Here is a 22,441-nt window from a genome sequence, read left to right as displayed (position 1 = left end):
GCACTACATCACATCACGGATAGCTTAAACTAGAATCAATCTATGCATCCAAAGGAACTGCTTGCAAAGCAACAGCTCAAATTCCTCACATTTCACAAAATGCAACCTAGTGATGATATGGCACAACATCTTACTGAATTCTTTGATATAGTGAACAAATTACAAGCAATGGATGTTGATATAAACAGTGATCTATTGCCAGTAATGCTGTTCTACAGTCTTCCCGATAGATACAATGGTTTTATATATGCTGTTGAATCCTGTGAAGATCTGCCAGATATCAAAGTAAAAATCTTAGAAAAACACAATGCAAGGGTTCAGAAAGATAGTGAAAATATGAGTGCTATGATGTTTCTTCAGTTGTGCAGATGTTTTGTGAACAAGTCAAAAAGTGCTGTGAGTGAAAAATTGGAACAAAAATTGAAAGACAAACAATAAAGGAAGTCAGTGTATAAATTCAGTGTTAGTAACAAGAAGGGACACACAGAAGACGAGTGTTTTTTCAAGAAGAAACTAAATGTGTGAGCTGCAAACAAAGTTGACGAAGCTCATTGCAATTTCTCTGTGATTGAGGCTACTCCAACATTTTTTGGTGCATAGATAGTGATTGCACATCATGCATAAGACAGAAATGCAGAAGTTAATGCCTGTGGATAGTAGTGCTATGCAAGTAACAACTAAACGTGATGAACGCATCACAACTGCAGCCAGTAGTGCCAATCCCAAAATGCAGAAAAATCGTTGTTGTTGTGGTCTTCAGTCCTGAGACTGGTTTGATGCAACTCTCCATGCTACTCTATCCTGTGCAAGCTTCTTCATCTCCCAGTACTTACTGCAACCTACATCCTTCTGAATCTGCTTAGTGTATTCATTTCTTGGTCTCCCTCTATGAGTTTTACCCTCCACGCTGCCCTCCAATGCTAAATTTGTGATCCCTTGATGCCTCAGAACATGTCCTACCAACTGGTCCATTCTTCTTGTCAAGTTGCGCCACAAACTCCTCTTCTCCCCAATTCTATTCAATACCTCCTCATTAGTTATGTGATCTACCCACCTAATCTTCAGCATTCGTCTGTAGGACCACATTTCGAAAGCTTCTATTCTCTTCTTGTCCAAACTATTTATCATCCATGCTTCACTTCCATACATGACTACACTCCATACAAATACTTTCAGAAAAGACTTCCTGACACTTAAATCTATACTCGCTGTTAACAAGTTTCTCTTCTTCAGAAATGATTTCCTTGCCATTGCCAGTCTACATTTTATATCCTCTCTACTTCGACCATCATCAGTTATTTTGCTCCCCAAATAGCATAACTCCTTTACTACTTTAAGTGTCTCATTTCCTAATCTAATTCCCTCAGCATCACCCGACTTAATTCGACTACATTCCGTTATCCTCATTTTGCTTTTGTTGATGTTCATCTTATACCCTCCTTTCATGACACTGTCCATTCCGTTCAACTGCTCTTCCAAGTCCTTTGCTGTCTCTGACAGAATTACAATGTCATTGGCGAACCTCAAAGTTTTTATTTCTTCTCCATGGATTTTAATACCTACTCCGAATTTTTCTTTTGTTTCCTTTACTGCTTGCTCAATATACAGCTTGAATAACATCATGGAGAGGCTACAACCCTGTCTCACTCCCTTCCCAACCGCTGCTTCCCTTTCATGCCCCTCGACTCTTATAACTGCCATCTGGTTTGTGTACAAATTGTAAATAGCCTTTCACTCCCTGCCACCTTTAGAATTTGAAAGAGAGTATACTAGTCAACATTGTCAAAAGCTTTCTCTAAGTCTACAAATGCTAGAAATGTAGGTTTGCCTTTCCTTAATCTTTCTTCTAAGATAAGCCGTAAGGTCAGTATTGCCTCACATGTTCCAACATTACTACGGAATCCAAACTGATCTTCCCCGAGGTCGGCTTCTACCAGTTTTTCCATTCATCTGTAAAGAATTCGTGTTAGTATTTTGCAGCTGTGACTTATTAAACTGATAGTTCAGTAATTTTCACATTTGTCAACACCTGCTTTCTTTGGGATTGGAATTAGTATATTCTTCTTGAAATTTGAGGATATTTTGCCTGTCTCATACATCTTGCTCACCAGATGGTAGAGTTTTGTCAGGACTGGCTCTCCCAAGGCCATCAGTGGGTTTCCATCTGAGCTCTTGATATTCATACAAGTGGCTCTCTTTTCTCCAAAGGTCTCTTTAATTTTCCTGTAGGCAGTATCTATCTTACCCCTAATGAGATAAGCCACTACATCCTTACATTTGTCCTCTAGCCATCCACATATAGCCATTTTGGACTTCCTGTTAATCTCATTTTTGAGACATTCGTATTCCTTTTTGCCTGCTTCATTTACTGTGTTTTTATATTTACTCCTTTCATCAATTAAATTCAATATTTCTTCTGTTACCCAAGAATTTCTACTAGCCCTTGTCTTTTTACCTACTTGATCCTCTGCTGCCTTCACTACTTCATCCCTCAGAGCTAGCCATTCTTCTTCTACTGTATTTCCTTCCCCCATTCCTGTCAATTGTTTCCTTATGCTCTCCCTGAAACTCTGTACAACCTTTAGTTTAGTCAGCCTATCCAGGTCCCATCTCCTTAAATTCCCACCTTTTTGCAATTTATTCACTTTTAATCTACAGTTCATAACCAATAGATTGTGGTCAGAGTCCAAATCTGCCCCTGGAAATGTCTTACAATTTAAAACCTGTTTCCTAAATCTCTGTCTTACCATTATGTAATCTATCTGGTATCTCCAGGATTCTTCCATGTATACAACCTTCTTTTATGATCCTTGAACCAAATGTTAGCTTTGATTAAGTTATGCTTTCTGCAAAATTCTACCATACGGCTTCCTCTTTCATTTCTTACCCCCAATCCATATTCACCTACTGTGTTTCCTTCTCTCCCTTTTCCTACTCTCAAATTCCAGTCACCCATGACTATTAAATTTTCATTTCCCTTCACTACCTGATTAATTTCTTTTACCTCATCATACATTTCATCAATTTCTTCATCATCTGCAGAGCTAGTTGGCATATAAACTTGTACTACTGTAGTAGGCATGGGCTTTGTGTCTATCTTGGCCACAATAATGCGTTCACTATGCTGTTTGTAGTAGCTAACCCGCACTCCTATTTTTTTTATTCATTATTAAACCTACTCCTGCATTACCTCTATTTGATGTTGTATTCATAACCCTGTAATCACCTGACCAAAAGTCTTGTTCCTCCTGCCACCGAACTTCACTAATTCCCACTATATCTAACTTTAACCTATCCATTTCCCTTTTTAAATTTTCTAACCTACCTGCCCTATTAAGGGATCTGACATCCCACGCTCTGATCTGTAGAATGCCAGTTTTCGTTCTCCTGATAACGACGTCCTCTTTGAGTCATATATACCAAAACTTGGAACCATCTCATTTCTGTGTCAGTGGTTTTGGACAACAACCACACAGTGACATTTGTGAAAGCGTGCAGCTATAAGAGATACTAATGGTAAAGCCAAAGTGATTGCAGACAGAATTAGCAAATTGTTTTATTTACAAGAAAATGGTCCAAAGGTGTGCATTATTGCTAAGCTGGAAATTAACAAGAGTAATATGCAAATCTGGCAAGGTCGATTAGGCCACTTGAACTAGTGAGAAGTGATTAAATGCTCAAAAATGAGTATGTTATAGGTCTGAAATTCAGAGATGTTGTTCTCACTAGATGTATTACATGTCTTGAAGGAAAGATCATGTCCACACTTAACTGAATTTTTTTTATTATTAAAAAAAAAAAAAAACACTGACAACTTGTCCAGCAAATTTGTGTAAATGTCAGATTCTATTGTAACAAAAAGCCACAGACCAAAACAATGAAAAGTTTTCATCATTACAACTGTTAATGAAAGAATTTAGGAGTGTTTCTTCCTTATCGGTCTGGTCTGCAACACATTTGAAATTGCAGTGTGCACCATCTCCCTTAGACAGCAAACCTATTTTAACTGTATATTTCCCAATGGTGTACACACTGTGGACTTGATGAGTATTTGAAGGAGATGAGTCACTCCAGTGCAATAGTAACTTGTCAGCATGGTTTTTTACCTCCTCTGCTGGAACATCTTTTATATTAACTTTATCAGTTACAGATTCTGTAAGTTGTACAAATCATCTGTGGAGGCTTCAACCATTTGGAAAATCAACAGGAAAAATTACGGTTTTGTTAGCGGAGTGTGTGATAAGACTTCCTGTGAAACATTACTAAGTGCCTTCTCTGTAAACCACCTAGAACAGACAGTTCAGAACCCCACTCATTATGGAAATATATTGGATCTAATAGTAACAAATAGATGTGACCTTTTCGAGTATGTACATGTAGAAACTGGTATCAGTGACCCTGATGCATTTGTGGTTACAGCTATTACCAAAGTACAAAGGGACTGTAAAACAAGCAGAAAGATATTTATATTAAGTAAACTAGATAAAAATCTGTTGTGTCACACGTCAATGAGGAACTTGAAACTTTCAAAACAGGGCAGGAGCATGTAGAGGAACTATGGCTGACATTCAAAAGAATAATTGACCATGCAGTTAATAGGTATGTACACAGTAGAAGAGTTTTTAATGGGAGGGACACTCCATGGTATACAGACACTACAAAGAAACTTCTAATGAAACAGAGATCACTGCATAATACGTGTAAAGAAAAGGATAGGACTACAGATAGAGAGATACTGAATGAAACATGTTTGGTTATCAAGTGACAATGTGTGAAGCCTTCAGTGATTACTGTAGCAGCATATTGTCAAATGATTTTTCACAAAATCCAAGGAAATTCTGGTCATATGGAAAGGCTATTAGTGGCACCAAAGTTAGGTGTCCAGTCCATAGTGAATGAAACAGCAACTGAAATTGAGGGTAGCAAAGCAAAAGCTGAAATGCTTAAATCTGTTTTCAAATGCTCCTTTACAATGGAAAGCCAGGAGTATTGCCCTGTACGACTGAAAAGATGAGTAAAATTAGTGTCAGTGGCATTGAGAAACAGCTGAAATCATTAAAACTGAACAAAACTCCAGAGCCTGATGGAAACCCAATCAGATTCTGTACTGAATTTGCTGCTGAGTTAACCTCTCTTCTAACCATAATCTATCATAGATCCCTTAAACAAAAAATAATTCCCAGTAGCTGGAAGAAAACCCAGGTAACACATGTCTACAAGAAGGCTAGCAGAAGTGATCCACAAAGCTACTGTCCAGTATCTTTGACATTAACTAGTTATAGAAACTTAGAGCATATCTGGAGCTCAAACACAATGAGATATATTGAACAGGGTGGCTTCCTCCATGTCAAGCAGCATAGATTCTGAAAACATTGATCGTGTGAAACCCAACTCACACTTTTCTTACATGATATAATGAAAGCTTTGGATCAAGGTACATAGATGCAGTATTTCTTGAGTTCCAAAAAGCAGTTGACTTGGTACCACACCTATATTTATTGTCAACAAGTTTGATCATATGGGATGTCAACTAAAATTTGTGACTTGATTGAGAACGTTTTGGTAGGGAGGACACAGAATGTTATATGGGATGGGAAAGTCATCATCAGATGTAGATGTAACTTTGGGTGTGCCCCAGGGAAGTGTGTTGGAACAATTGCTGTTCATGTTGTACATTAGTGAATGACCTTATGGGCAATATTAACCTCAGACATTTTGCAGATGATGCAGTTATCTATAATGAAGTACTATCTGATGAAAGAAGCTACATAAATATTCAGTCAGAGCTTGATAAGATTTCAGAGTGGTGCAAAGATTGGCAACTTGATGTAATGTTCAGAAATGTAAAATTGTGCACTCTACAAACCAAAGAAAATAGTATCCTATGATCATAATATCTGTGAGTTACAGTTGGAACTGGCCAACTCATACAAGTACCTGGGTGTAACACTTTGTAGGAATATGAAATGGAATGACCACATAGGCTTAATTGTGGGTAAAGCAGATGGTAGACTTTAGTGCTCGAATACTGGGGAAGTGCAATTAGTCTGTAAAGTAGATTGCTTACAAATCACTTGTGTGACTCATTCTAGAGTATTGTTCAAATGTGTAGTACCCTCACCAAATAGTACTAACGGGGGATATTGAATGTATACAGAGAAGGGCAGAACAAATGGTCACAGGTTTGTTTAACCCATTGGAGAGTGTTGCATTGACACTGAAGAAACTGATCTGGCAGACTCTTGAAGGTAGATGTAAACTATCCTGAGAAAGTCTACTAACAAAGTTTGAAGAACCAGCTTTAAATGATGATTCCAGGAATATACTACAACCCCCTATGTATCACTCACATAGGAATCGTGAGGACAAGGTTAGAATAATTACAGCATGCACAGAGGCATTTAAACAATTGTACTTCCTGTTGCTCTCTATACATGAATGGAACTAGAGAAACCCTAATAAATGATACAATTGGATGTACCATCTGCCATGCGCTTCACAGTGGTTTGCAGTATTGATGCAGAGGTAGATGTAGATATGCAGATTTGGATATAAGACTTGTTGATGTAGGTGTGGATAAAGGACTCTGTGGGTAAGACAGACAAACAATAAAAATATGCATTTTATTTCCTTGTAACTGAGTTATTAAGAAATTATTCTAAAGTTGCTTCACTGATATATGTAGGTGTACTCTTGAATGAATATATGTGCTGTATGGATACTTCTCAGTATTATTCTACTGAAATAGTTGTATCTGTGATATAGTGTGATATTTAATAACCTACTTATGATATGTTTTGGCTAAAGCAGTGATTTGCACTTTTTGAACAGAAAATTGATTTTTCTTTTTAAAATATTTATTATAAGTTAAGTTCATCTATACCTACAGTTTCATTCATGTACTATCTTCCACATCTCTCCACAATATTTTTTATCCATCCTTGATTTGTATCTTTACTCTTACCGTACTTTTTGTAAGAATCTGTATAGACCATTATTTCGGCATGTTGCTATATTACTTTTTTAAAAGAAGCAAATACTTAAGATGAAAGAAGTGTTTTCAGCAACAGATGTTCGTTGCCCATGCCAAACATTATCTTATTAGCTACTTCACTATTTTGTTTTATACATTAAATATTTTCCTGGCTTGCTAACAGAAATTTCAGTAAAATTTCTTGTAGGTTTTCTGTTTTTCTGATCTATCTAAGACATGTACCTGTTTGTTTGTTTCAGGTTTTAGTGATCCTGCTCCTCCTGTCCCTGTTCCAAGGATTAGAAAACAATTGAAAACACCAAAGTTGCAAAATGAACATAGTGGCATAAATACCCAGATAGCACCAAGAATCATACCTCCAAAAAGAAGGAAAAAATCAAATACTTCATCAGAACTTGAGTACATTATGTATGCTACAAATGAAACAGAGATGGAATGTTCACATGTTAATTCAGAAGGTGGCCTAATTGACAGAACTCCAGGCTGTAACAAAATAACGGTGATGAATAGTGTGGATACTTTCAACCTAGCAGCAGAGTGTCCAGACAGAATCAATAACTATTTTAATTTTGTCAAGCCAAAACCCTATTATCCCAGTTCCAACACACTATACACTGCTAAAATGTGTGACACTCAAGAGGATGATGATAGTGGTGTATACTTTGCTGAAAGTACATCACTAGAATCACAGAAATATGATCAGTCAGAGGTGAAACAAAATGTGACAACAGATGCGAAATATGAAGAAATTTTTCAAAATGAGAGTAATTATAGCAATAATCTTAGAAATGGTAGTAATAAACAAAATAGTGATTTATTTAAAGGCACTTATACACATACAAATGAACAAATTACAAACAAAAACACTCCAGCTGCATTACATACTTCATCAGAATGTGATGATCAGGTTGATCCATACTGCTCAACAAATATTTCTCAGGACAGTGACAATAAGAATCTGAAGACAAAAGAAATTATAGGTTACGTTACATCATGCTGTTCTAAAGCTAACATTGTACAGAATGAACAATACAGAAGCAAGGAAGATAATGGGGATGTGCCACATGTCTTAGCATTATCTGATAAATCTCACTCTACAGCCCTAGATAATAGCTGCAGGAAATTGTATGATAAAACTGATTTTAAAGAGTACTCTACAGAAAACACTGAATGTACTGTGAAAGAAACATCATTTAATTTAAACTGTGTGAATAATGGATCCCATAAAGAATTAGCAATAAACAATGATGATATCTCAGAGATAGTGGACAGATTTTTGTTGCTCGATGTTCAAGATTGCTCCAGCACTGAGCCTCGAGAGCTGCAAGAAAATGTGGGCCAGCAGAAGTACAAATTGCCTCACAAAGAAGAACTCCCTAAAACAAAGGAGGATCCTCTTGTAGAGATATCAAAAAAGTTTAGCATGTTCTTGTGTGACATGTTGGGTAGTAGTAGTCTTCAAAATGCAGTTTCAGATGCAGTTGTTAAGCCTCTTCCTACTTCACACTCTTGGCTATCAACTGTTGATATTAATTCCAAATATGAAAACTCTAAAGGCCAGAAAACTTCTGTTAATGAACATTTTAAATCCCAGAGAGCTCTCAGAGATAAACATTCTAAATGTGATAAACATTTTACAAATGTTGTAAAACAAAATAATGACGGTCATATAGATGTCAACAAGAATGTTCTTGCAGAACTGGAAAGCAGACTGGATCATAGTGAAGAGGCACATGTAAGGAAGGATTCTGAAAACAATACTTCAAACTTCTTGAAAAGTATTAGTATCATGGATTTAACTGATGAAAGTTGCAGTGCAGAGATTGATGATAGCCTTCCAAACAATAATGTTGATAATGTAAATAAAAGCTTAGAAATTGAATGCAGTAATCACGTAGAAAGTGACAGTAAAATTGGCAAGTCGTGTAGGAATCATAACTCTGCTGTAGATGATACAGAGGTCTCATATCTGTCCACTGCAACAGAAATGGAAAGCAAGTTAGATGGTGGTAGAGAGGCAGAAATAAAAAAGGATTCTGAAACAAATGCTATAGATGTTGAGAAAAATGTCAGTGTTATGGACTTCACTGATGTAAGTTCCACTACAGAAGTATCAACTGTTCTTGACACCAGTAATAGTAATGCTATAAGTAAAAACATACAGACAGAATGCACTAATGATGTAGAAGGTGACAAAAAACTTGACTTGTTATGCAATTTTCAGAATTCTGTTGCTGCGGATAATCTAGAGACATCATATAAACTGATTGCAACAGAAAGAGAAAGCAAACTGAATATTGATGAAGAGCAACAGATGCAAAAGGATTCTGAAGCAAATGCTACAAACGTGAAAAATAGTCACATGGACTCCACTGATGTAATTTCCTCTAAAAGATCACCAGTTATTCTTGAGAACAGTAATAGTAATTCTGTAAGTGAAAACTTACAGACTGAATGCAGCAATCATATGGAAGGCAACGGAGAACTTAATCTGTCATACAGCTTTCATAATTTTGTTGCAGGGACTATAGAGGCATTGTACCAACCCACTGTAATGGAAACAGAAAGCAAAATGAACCTTAATGAAGAGGCAGAGACACAAAAGGATTCCGAAACAAATGCCATGCAACTTGTGAAAAATGCTAGTGGTACAGATTTCCTTCAGGAAAATTCCTATGGAGAAGTACCAGAGTTTTCTGAGAACAGTATCGTTGATGACCTAAATGAATTCTTACAGCCTGAATGTTGTAATTATGTTGAAGATAACAAAGAACTTAAACTGACATGGAGTAGTCAGAATTCTGTTGTGAACAATTCAGATATCATTGAAGGAAATGTATCATCAGAGACTGAAGGAGGAACCAGGTTAGTCCTTGGACATAACAAATTATTATATGGTAAAAGCAAAGAAGCCATATATGAATTAAAAAACAAAAATATTACTGTCAATAACACAAAGAAAAAATCAGTGAAGTTCAATGATACTGTTAACATAATCAACAAGGTAGAATATGATTTACAGAGAAATCGAAGTATTAGCATAAATGAAGAAAAAAAGGTATTTAAAAGAGACTCAAGGACAACTGAAAGCTGTATGAAATCTGAAAGAAGGGAGGTTGCTGAAAATGATTCCGATGATTCTGAAAATACGGTTGAAGAAAATGATCTGTGGAAAAGTTATAATGAAGAACTTTGTGAAAAGCCAAAGAAGTCATCCCTACCATCTTTTGAAAGTTTCCTCGCCAAGAGCTGTGGAAATGTGGGGATTAAAACAGAGGAAGAAAAAATTCATGAACATGAACTTTGGACCAGTGACAATAATCAAATTAATAATTGTAGAGATACTCATCTGCCTTCATTTGAAAGTTTTATTTCTAAAACATCAAAGAATAATCACACAAATCAGATTCAAAGCTCAGACCAGACAGAGTTAAAGCATGGAAAATTAACAGTATTTGGAAGTTCCATTTCAGAATGTGAGGCACACAATAGTCTCCCTGAAGCCCCATCTCCTCCAAAGTGTTCAGTTTTCCATGAAATTTTGCTTGATGCTACATTCTGGACCAAACAAAAAAGCCCTGATAATGTCATAGGGCCACCTAAAAGTGAGTATCAGTAGATATCCCTCAACATGTTTATATGCTTTATACAACCATGACCACGTTGTAATCATGCTGTGTGTTAATCAAAGACTGTGTTATTTGTAGAAAGGTACAGACCTCATTAGCCAAATATGCTAATGGCCAAGAATGTAGCTCTGATATGCATAATATTATTAACTGCTTTGCTAGAAAACGTATATTTGTGGTACCCCATGAAGAGTATTATTTTTAAATTAGTATTTATTGTAGCCTAGTTTGTAATAGCATATTGTTGGATACAAAATGTTAGTAGAAATGAAGCAGTATTTTTACATTATTTTTTTGTAACAGACTCTTTCAGTAAAAAAAATTAGACTGAATAAAAGTGTTGTCAAAAACTAAGCATGACACCTAATGTGTATTATGATAACTATCAGACAAGGTGCATAGACAGTAATAAACCATTGTGACTGTGAATTGAATTTTGTAATCTCAGCGTAGTTACCATGGAGTATTTGCAGGTTGTGTTCAGTACTTGTATTTACTCTTGATAGTGAACATGTATTTGACGATGAGAATATATATATTACCTAAGTGTTCATATATTTTATTTATATGATAAATAAATCACAAAATTGCAACACCAATAATTTCATTTGAAATAAACTTTGAATGTTTTTCAAAAGAAATGTACGTTAATTTATTGTAAATAGAAAGAAAGTGTACTGGTCACTCTGTATTTCATCTGTTATTTGTTATTGGAAGCACATATTAAGCCACATTTCTAATCTATTATCAGTGAAGAGTTTCTTCCCCTCCATCCTTTTCCAGTCCTATCTTGTACTTTGTCCGAAACTTTGTCATCAGTTTTCTTAAAATTTGTTATCTATGAAAAGCTGTTTACCATGGATCCATTTTCAGTGTAAACATGAACTTTGTCTTTAAAGACCTTGTCATGAACAGAACATTTAATGTCCTATATTTTCCTGGTATTGTAGGTTCATAAATGAAGGAAAATGATAAACATGAACATATTTAAAAACTTTGGCAATAACTTATTCCTATAGTGTACACACATAGAGCTGAACATTAACATGACATCAGGCTAAAAAAAGTTATAAAAAAGTAGTAGAACAGTATATAAAAAAAGTAGTAGAACAGTAGTGGAGATAACTAATGCAGATCACACACATTTATGGAGTCATATGAAAATTTGTGTACATTTCAAGAACTGTGAACATGTTCTACAGAATTATTAGTGTTACTAGAATGAGAACAACATTTTAATTTCCTGGGCCAATTGTTTAAAAGAATTAATACATACGCTTTTACAGTTATTGGCATATGCACTATTGTACAGAATGCATCTCTACACTACTTATAGTTTCAGTTAGAAAGGTAGTTAAGAGCATTGTATGTGCTGTTGATCATGTATCCTAATAACATGTAGCAAGATAGTTTTCAAGCTATTTGACATAATTTGTATTTGAATATGGATGCACCCAAAGCACTTACAACAAATACTGTATTTGGTACAGTACAAAAAATAATTATTAAATCAAGGGAAAATCCAGGATGTAATATAATCGAATCGGTTAGACCGTCAGTGAGAGAGCACCGCGAGTTCCTACTGCTAATAAGCCGCATACACCATTCGTTTATTACATATTTTTATGAGCTTTCAACAGGAGCGACATTTTCAGTTATCTGTTTAGTTACCAGTTTATTTTTGTAATTTCTTGTGTCTTTGAGTGTTTACTAGGCACAACCTTCTATTTTAATAACAGTGTAGCATAGAGACCGCTGTTGTTGTCAACCATTGTATTGACCCTAGTATCATAAAGGCTTTGGTTTGATTTGGTTAAAACAGCTCAGGGTTGGTTTGACCATCAGTGAGAGAGCACTGTGAGTTCCTGCTGCTAATAAGCCAAATACACCGTTAGTTTATTACAAATTTTTCGAGCTTCTAACAGGAGCAACTTCAGTAATAGATAGGAACTGTGGTTGCTGTGTACAGATGCGAGCTCAGTTGTTGACCCTTCACTCACAACTCCAGGCTGTGTTGGCTTCTGTCAAACAGCTTGAGGCTGTTGCCAAGGGGCATCACAGTGGGGGGGTCAGATGCAGGTATGCGAGGGACGTCGAGCACATCCCATGTGTCCCCCGATTGGTCCACTGCTGTGGTCGCCCTGGCTACTGCCTGCACTGAGGTTGATCCCTCACCCGTGGTCAAGTGGGAGATCATTCCAAAGTCTGGCCGGCAGCGAAAGACTTTCTGAGGGGCTGATCGTAGTGCCTCCCTGGTTCGTTTGATGCACTGGTTTTGGACATTATCTGTAGCTGACAACATCTCTGAGCTGGATGCAGTTGTCCACCCCGTTCCAGAGGAAGCTTCTCAGTGAGCAAGGACTGGGCATTCACAGAGGGTGGATTTGCTGGTAGTTGGGAGCTCCAACATTAGGCGTGTAATGAGGCCCCTTAGGGACATGGCTGCCAAGTAGGGGAAGGAAGCCAGTGTGCACTCTGTGTGCATACTGGGGGCAAGTCATTCCAGATGTGGAAAGGGTGCTTCCGGTTGCCATGAGGAGTAAAGGGTGCAGCCAACTGCACGTGGTGGCCCATGTTGGTACCAATGACGTGTGTCAGTTTGGATTGTAGGAGATTCTTTCTGGTTTTGGGCAGTTAATGGAAATGGTAAAGACTGCCAGTCTTGCTTGCGATATTAGGGCAGAGCTCACCATCTGCAGCATCATCATCAGAACCGACTGTGGTCCTTTGGTACAGAACTGAGTGGAGGGTCTGAATCAGAGGCTCAGGCGGTTCTGTGACCATGTAGGCTGCAGATCCCTTGACTTGCGCCATCGGGTGGTGGGTTACTGGATTCCACTTAATGGGTCAGGAGTCCACTATACACAGGAAGCAGCTTCACAGGTAGCGGGGGCTCTGTGGAAGGGACTGGGCAGTTTTTTAGGTTAGAGGGTCTCAGGAAACCACATAAAGGGCGTCCATCTAAAAAGGGGGCGGGTAAAACACAGTAAGGTAGTTGTAGAAACGATCGGTATCTTAGTTGTAAATTGTCGTAGCTGTATTGGGAAAGAACCACAGCTCCAAGCCCTAGTAGCCAAAGCCAAAGCCAGAAATAAGTTCAAGCGAATTTTTTTCAAACAACCTAACAGTATTCAGAAATGCAATTGGTGGTGGAGTGTTTATTGCTGTCAGAAGTAGATTACCTTGTAGTGAAATTGAAGTAGATATTTCCTGCAAAATAGTTGGCAGATTTTATACTTGGCAATCAGAATAAACTATTAATTGGATTGAAACTTCCTGGCAGATTGCCCGCGAAAGGCAAAAGTCCCGAGTTCGAGTCTCGGTCGGGCACACAGTTTTAATCTGCCAGGAAGTTTCATATCAGCGCACACTCCGCTGCAGAGTGAAAATCTCATTCTATTAATTGGATTGTTTTACTGACCCCCCAACTCAGGAGATATAGTTGCTGAACAGATCATAGGAAACCTTAGTCTCATTTAAAACAGGTACCCCACTCCTACAATTATAATCGGTGGTGACTACAATCTATGCCTACCCTCAATATGCAGGAAGCCGGCGGCAGGCATAAAACGTCATCCGAAATTGTACAGAATGCTTTCTCAGAAAATTATTTTGAACAATTAGTTCATGAGCCCTCTCGAAGTGTAAATTGTTGCGAAAGCATACTTGACCTCTTTGCAACAAATAATCCTGGACAAATAGGGAATATCATGACGAATACAGGGATTAGCGACCACAAGGCAGTTGCTGCTAGGTTGAATAATGTAACACCTGCAACCATCAAAAAGAAACGCAAAGTACATCTATTTAAAAAAATGCTATTAATGCATTTTTAAGGGACAGCCTCTATTCCTTCCGATCTGATCACGTAACCGTAGAAAAGATGTGGAATGATTTCAAAGAGATAGTATCAACGGCAGTTGAGAGATATATACCACGTAAACTAATAAGTGATGGTACTGATCCCCCATGGTACACCAAACGGGCAGATCGATGTTGCAGAAGCAACGAAAAAGGCATGCCAAATTTAAAAGAATGCAAAATCCCCAAGATTGGCAAAGTTTTGCAGAAGTTCGAAATATAGTGCGTACTTCAATGCGAGATGCTTTTAATAATTCCCACAACGAAACTCTGTCTCAGAATCTGGCGGAAAACGCAAAGAGATTCTGGTCATACATGCAGCACACTAGTGGCAAGACCCATTCAGTACCTTCACTGCACGGTAACAACGGTGAAGTCACTGATGACAGTATCACTAAAGCAGAATTATTAAACACGGTTTCCCGAAACTCCTTCACCAAAGAAGACGAAGTAAATATTCCTGAATTCAAATCAAGAACAACTGCCAAGATAAGAAACATAGATGTAGATGTTCTTGGTGTAGCAAAGCAGTTAAATCACTTAATAAAGGCAAGGCTTCCGGTCCAGATTGTATACCAGTTACGTTCCTTTCAGGGCATGCTGATACAATAGCTCCATATTTAACATTTATATACAACCGCTCGCTCACAGAAAGTTCCGTACCTAAAGACTGGAAAATTGCTCAAGTGACACAGTAGGGGAGACGGAGACAAAAGTAACAGGGTATGAAAGTAACATCCCGCTCCTGCCTTCGCATGTAGCTCCGAAATTCACGTGATTCAAACAAAGTATTCCCTTCATGTTTCCCAACTGCGTACCAATTTTTAGTCAGTATTGTAGAGTCTCTGTTGAGCGTGGCGCAGTAAAACGTTTTTTCAGTGTCTCACGTAAGTTTTCTCAATTTTCTTAGTTTTGTGATAAGGGTGGCATTACGCTGTAAACTTAAGTCTACTGTAATAATTTAACTATGTGAAACTTTCAGTTTTATGCCACCATTATCAACTTTTTCATTACTTGTATTACTAGTATAGATTGTGTCTAAAATATCAATTGAACAGAAAAGCGTGGCCGGGGACAAAAGAAACATTACTGCTGGGGACGAAATTAACAGTGTTTCTTTCGTCCCCGTTACTGAAAAATTATTATTAGCTGCAGGTCCCCTGTTTTTTTTTTCTTTTTTGCCGTTAGCGAATAGTAAATTAGGTATGATAGTGTTAGGAGTAGCAGTGTCTTGCTGAACAAACTCGTTATTACTGAACAGACTCATTATTTACTTAGTTATTTCGTTACAGGGAATTATGTCACGAACATGGGTTAGGACAATTACAAGTGGACTAACTCCTACTACTGTATGTCAAACTGCGGCAGATGATGTTGCAAATTATAATATAGGTATTAGAGCAGCAGTAAAGAAACGCAATGTATGCCATGTGACATTGCATCGATACATTAAAAAGAAAGAGAAAAGTGTGAGTGATAGCAGCACGCCAATGCCTCGTGTTGGATGTTGTTGTTGTTGTTGTTGTTGTTGTGGTCTTCAGTCCTGAGACTGGTTTGATGCAGCTCTCCATGCTACTCTATCCTGTGCAAGCTTCTTCATCTCCCAGTACCTACTGCAACCTACATCCTTCTGAATCTGTTTAGTGTATTCATCTCTTGGTCTCCCTCTACGATTTTTACCCTCCACGCTGCCCTCCAATACTAAATTGGTGATCCCTTGATGCCTCAGAACATGTCCTACCAGCCGATCCCTTCTTCTAGTCAAGTTGTGCCACAAACGTCTCTTCTCCCCAATCCTATTCAATGCCTCCTCATTAGTTATATGATCTACCCATCTAATCTTCAGCATTCTTCTGTAGCACCACATTTCGAAAGCTTCTATTCTCTTCTTGTCCAAACTAGTTATCGTCCATGTTTCACTTCCATAAATGGCTATGCTCCATACAAATACTTTCAGAAATGACTTCCTGACACTTAAATCTATACTCGATGTTAACAAATTTCTCCTCTTCAGAAACGCTTTCCTTGCCATTGCCAGTTGACATTTTATATCCTCTCTACTTCGACCATCATCAGTTATTTTGCTCCCCAAATAGCAAAACTCCTTTACTACTTTAAGTGTCTCATTTCCTAATCTAATTCCCTCAGCATCACCTGCATCAATTTGACTACATTCCATTATCCTCGTTTTGCTTTTGTTAATGTTCATCTTATATCCTTCTTTCAAGACACTGTCCATTCCGTTCAACTGCTCTTCCAAGTCCTTTGCTGTCTCTGACAGAATTACAATGTCACTGGCGAACCTCAAAGTTTTTATTTCTTCTCCATGGATTTTAATACCTACTCCGAATTTTTCTTTTGCTTCCTTTACTGCTTGCTCAATATACAGATTGAATAGCATTGGGGAGAGGCTACAACCCTGTCTCACTCCCTTCCCAACCACTACTTCCCTTTCATGCCCCTCGACTCTTATAACTGCCATCTGGTTTCTGTACAAATTGTAAATAGTCTTTCGCTCCCTGTATTTTACCCTTGCCACCTTCAAAATTTGAAAGAGAGTATTCCAGTCAACATTGTCAAAATCTTTCTCTAAGTTGGATATAGAAGTGTAAAACGAGTGTTCTCTGATGAACAAGAAAAAATTATAACTGAATATGTGATTAAACCGTCGGAGATATTTTACGGACTATGCCGCAAGGATATCCGTAAATTATCTCACGAACTGGCAACGACAAACAATATACCAATTCCATCAAATTGAGTCGACAATCAAACTGCTGGTCCAGACTGGTTTTCAGCATTCATGAAGAGGAATCCCCAGTCGTCTATTCGGTCGCCTCAACCCACAAGTTTTGCTCGAGCAACGAGCTTTAATCCAACAAATGTGAATGCCTTTTTTTTTCAACAACCTGGCTAGCATTATGGAGAGATATAAGTTAGAGCTCATAGACATCTGGAATATGAACGAGACAGGTGTCACCGCTGTTCAGAAACCAAACAGGATTGTTGCTAGACGGGGAATAAAGCAGGTAGGAGCTATCACGTTGGCTGAAAGAGGCACTCTTCTCACTGTTGTCGTGTCATCAGTGCTCAGGGAAACAGTACACCACCTCTTTTTGTATTCGCTTGCTTGAGGTATCGTGACCATTTTAGTCGAGACGGCCCTATTGGTTGATTTGGAGCAGGAAATGCGTGTGGCTGGATGCAAGAGGAAGAATTTTTGTTATTCTTGCACCATTTCGTAAAATTTGCTAAACCAACTCCTGAACACAAATATTTACTGCTTCTCAACAATTACAAATCTCATATATCCATCAGAAGCCTGAATTTTTGCAAAAGCAAGGGGATTGTTATGCTGTCATTCCCACCGCACTGTACACACAGGTTGCAGCCTCTAGACCGTTCAGTGTATGGTCGATTTAAAAAGATGGTGAATTCTTTTGCTGACAAATGGATCAAGAATCATCCGTGAAAGACCATCTCAATTTATGACATCCCTCCTATTGTAAGGGAAGCACTTCCACTTGCTGTAACTCCCAAAAACAGTGCAGCAGGGTTTCACTGCACAGGCATAGTACCATTTAATAGGAATGCGTTCAGTGAAATCGATTTTGCACCATCTTGTGTCACTGATCGCTCAGCACAAGCGTCCAGTTACGGAAAGCAAACTATGTCCTTAGCAGAATCATTAGAGATTTCTAGTGACCCATCTGAAGCTGGAAGGACATCTAATCCTGGTCTAATAGCAAAATACGAGAAAACACTTTCAAATGTCGCAGCCTGTGATGAAGGACCTAGTGGTTTACAATCATCTTCTTCAGTTCGCGCAGCATTTTCACCCGAAGGTGTTTGTCCGTTATGAAAAGCAGGTCCAAGACAAGAAACAAGAAAAGGAAGAAAAAGGAGAAAATCTGCAATTTTGACCGACACTCCAGAGAAACTGGCTATAGAAGAAGTGCTAAAGGCCCGTCCCCAGGCGTAAAAAGCGGAAAAGAAGCTAAATTTAAAAAGCAGCCGGCCAAGAGTGCGAAAGCAGAAAAAACCTGAAGAATCATCATGCGAAGACAATGATAGCTACTGCCTGGTATGTGTCGAGTCTTTCCGCCACAGTCGTCCCAAAGAGAAGTGGATTCAATGTTGGGAATGTAATGTTTGGTCTTATGTTGCTTGTACCAAAGGGGGGGGGGGGGGGGAGGATATTTACATGTGCCACAATTGTGAATCTGAATAGGACTAAGATATGCAATACTTTTCTCTTTTATTGACTCACTGAACATTTGCTCATAAAACCTGAATTCGTTCAGTGCTATTAATTACTACACTCCTGGAAATGGAAAAAAGAACACATTGACACCGGTGTGTCAGACCCACCATACTTGCTCCGGACACTGCGAGAGGGCTGTACAAGCAATGATCACACGCACGGCACAGCGGACGCACCAGGAACCGCGGTGTTGGCCGTCGAATGGCGCTAGCTGCGCAGCATTTGTGCACCGCCGCCGTCAGTGTCAGCCAGTTTGCCGTGGCATACGGAGCTCCATCGCAGTCATTAACACTGGTAGCATGCCGCGACAGCGTGGACGTGAACCGTATGTGCAGTTGACGGACTTCGAGCGAGGGCGTATAGTGGGCATGCGGGAGGCCGGGTGGACGTACCGCCGAATTGCTCAACACGTGGGGCGTGAGGTCTCCACAGTACATCGATGTTGTCGCCAGTGGTCGGCGGAAGGTGCACGTGCCCGTCGACCTGGGACCGGACCGCAGCGACGCACGGATGCACGCCAAGACCGTAGGATCCTACGCAGTGCCGTAGGGGACCGCACCGCCACGTCCCAGCAAATTAGGGACACTGTTGCTCCTGGGGTATCGGCGAGGACCATTCGCAACCGTCTCCATGAAGCTGGGCTACGGTCCCGCACACCGTTAGGCCGTCTTCCGCTCACGCCCCAACATCGTGCAGCCCGCCTCCAGTGGTGTCACGACAGGCGTGAATGGAGGGACGAATGGAGACGTGTCGTCTTCAGCGATGAGAGTCGCTTCTGCCTTGGTGCCAATGATGGTCGTATGCGTGTTTGGCGCCGTGCAGGTGAGCGCCACAATCAGGACTGCATACGACCGAGGCACACAGGGCCAACACCCGGCATCATGGTGTGGGGAGCGATCTCCTACACTGGCCGTACACCACTGGTGATCGTCGAGGGGACACTGAATAGTGCACGGTACATCCAAACCGTCATCGAACCCATCGTTCTACCATTCCTAGACCGGCAAGGGAACTTGCTGTTCCAACAGGACAATGCACGTCCGCATGTATCCCGTGCCACCCAACGTGCTCTAGAAGGTGTAAGTCAATTACCCTGGCCAGCAAGATCTCCGGATCTGTCCCCCATTGAGCATGTTTGGGACTGGATGAAGCGTCGTCTCACGCGGTCTGCACGTCCAGCACGAACGCTGGTCCAACTGAGGCGCCAGGTGGAAATGGCATGGCAAGCCGTTCCACAGGACTACATCCAGCATCTCTACGATCGTCTCCATGGGAGAATAGCAGCCTGCATTGCTGCGAAAGGTGGATATACACTGTACTAGTGCCGACATTGTGCATGCTCTGTTGCCTGTGTCTATGTGCCTGTGGTTCTGTCAGTGTGATCATGTGATGTATCTGACCCCAGGAATGTGTCAATAAAGTTTCCCCTTCCTGGGACAATGAATTCACGGTGTTCTTATTTCAATTTCCAGGAGTGTATTTCAATTAATATAATAATTGTAAACGAATGAGAATTGACGTTTATTGATGTTTAATGTTTTGTAATGGTAATGTAACAAACTTTCTTAACAACTTTCGTAACCTGCCTGTGTTACTATCGTCCCCAGTAACGGGGACAAAAGTAACAGGTACGCTGATGCCTTAAAATTAGTTTTACAAATACCAAATATATGTAATTTTGGAAACTAAATTCATTTGTGTTGGGAAAGTTTCAGAGAACACACACATTAGTTCCCTTTGTTTCAAAAGTTTATAGGGAGGTAATAAAAAAATTCAATATGCAGAATGTTTCTTTTGACCCCGGTCTCCCCTATCCAAAAAGGGATATAGGTGTAATCCGCTGAATTACAGGCCCATATCACTAAGGTCGGTTTGCAGTAGGGTTTTGGAACACATACTGTGTTCGGACATTATGAATTACCTCCTAGAAAACGATTTATTGACATGTAGTCAGCACGTATTCAGGAAATATCGTTCTTATAAAACGTAACTAGCTCTTTATGCTCATGAAGTAATGAGTGCTATTGACAGGGGATGCCAAATTGATTCCATATTTTTAGACTCCCGGAAGGCTTTCGACACCGTTCCTCACAAGCGTCTTCTAGCCAAACTGCGTGCCTATGGAGTATCACCTCAGTTGTGCGACTGCATTCGTGATTTCCTGTCAGAAAGGTCACGGTTCATAGTAACAGACGAGAAGTCATCAAGTAAAACAAAAGTAATATCCAGCATTCCCCAAGGAATTGTTCGTGCTCTACATTAACGACATAGGAGACAATCTGAGTAGCCCTATTAGATTATTTGCAGATGATGCTGTCATTTACTACATTGTAACGTCATCAGATGACCAAAATGAATTGCAAAATGATTTACATAAGATGTCTGTATGGTGCGAAAAATGGCAGTTGACCCTGAATAAAGAAAAGTGTGAAGTTATTCACATGAGTACTAAAAGAAATCCGCTTAATTTGGATTACGCGATAAGTCACCCAAATCTGAAGGCTGTAAATTCAACTAAATAGTTAGCTATTAAAATTACAAATAACCTAACCTGGAACGATCACATAGATACTGTTGTGCGTTGAGTAAACCAATGACTACGATTCATTGGAAGAACACTGAGAAGGTGCGACAGGTGTTCATTAACCCTCTGCCAGGCACTTTATTGTGAATAGCAGAGTAATCACGTAGTTGTAGATGAAGACATATGTAAGAGGATAGAAGATGGACTGAGCTTTATACATGCCCCTAAGATAGAACAGCAATTGAATGTGGTTTTGGACAAATCCTTCAGAGAGCATGGAAGGGATTTAGCATTGGGAAAAGAGGGAACAACAGTGAAGTTAGTAGGAAAGACTGTGTCAGTGTGGAACATGCAAGTGTGTTCAGGGAAGGTGGCAAGTATTTACATAAGGTGGCAAGGGCCTGGGCAGAGGGCTGTCGGGAGAAACAATGAGAAAACTGCAAGTATTAATTCTTCTACTGTACCAATACTGTTAGTTTGTTAGTAAAAATTCTTCTCCGGAATAAGAGAAATTGCTTATGTGAAACTTCATAATTTGCTTTCAAACTTGGCTTTGCCATTTATCAGACATTTAAGCCATTAGGTGCTTTATCAAATCAAACCAAATCATATCGAAGATTGTTCTAGCAGTTCCATTGGTCCTTTCTGAACTAAAGCCAATTTTACTGAAACATTTGGTACTTGATCAATAATTTCTGTAAGAGTAGCACGCAACATGTGCTAGGCTCTTCATTGCCTGCTTTTAAGTTCAGCAATTCGTTTCCTTACTCAGTCTGCTTTGAGCATTTGTATTTTGGTAGAATTTTGCACACAGCATAATTTAATGATAACAGACACTTTGTTTAAGAGTCATGAAAGAAGACTGTGTACATAGAAGAGGTATGGAACATGAGAAGGTTTCAGATTAAAACAGAAAGAGGATTTGTAACCACATTTTAAACTATAAGGTGTTTTCAGAGGCAACTGTCTATCTTGACCGTAATTTATTGGTTGTGAACTGCAGATTAAAACTGGAGAAATTGCAAAAAGGTAGAAAATTATTGAGATGGGACCTGGATAATTGAAGGCACCAGAGGTTGTTGAGAGTTTGAGAAAACATTAGATAATCTTAGATTGAAACACGGGAATGGAGTACAGTAGAGGACAAATGAGTAGCTTTGAGAGATGAA

At 39.2% G+C, this 22,441-nt stretch overlaps 1 protein-coding gene across 1 annotated transcript in view; it reads left to right on the top strand.

Annotated features, from left to right (window-relative positions):
• LOC126255514 (tyrosine-protein phosphatase non-receptor type 13-like) overlaps positions 1 to 7,364 on the top strand; it is a 245,893-nt gene extending 238,529 nt beyond the window's left edge. Inside the window, exon 15 of the mRNA XM_049955401.1 lies at positions 7,234 to 7,364. The gene's annotated coding sequence lies outside the window, so the exon portion shown is untranslated. The remainder of the gene's footprint in view (positions 1 to 7,233) is intronic.
• Positions 7,365 to 22,441: the final 15,077 nt, after the last annotated feature.

Source organism: Schistocerca nitens, chromosome 1 (genome assembly GCF_023898315.1).
Source record: "Schistocerca nitens isolate TAMUIC-IGC-003100 chromosome 1, iqSchNite1.1, whole genome shotgun sequence".
Classification (NCBI taxonomy): Eukaryota; Metazoa; Arthropoda; class Insecta; order Orthoptera; family Acrididae; genus Schistocerca; species Schistocerca nitens.
Note: the sequence above shows the minus strand (reverse complement) of the source record. Positions and strands in the feature narration are given on the sequence as shown.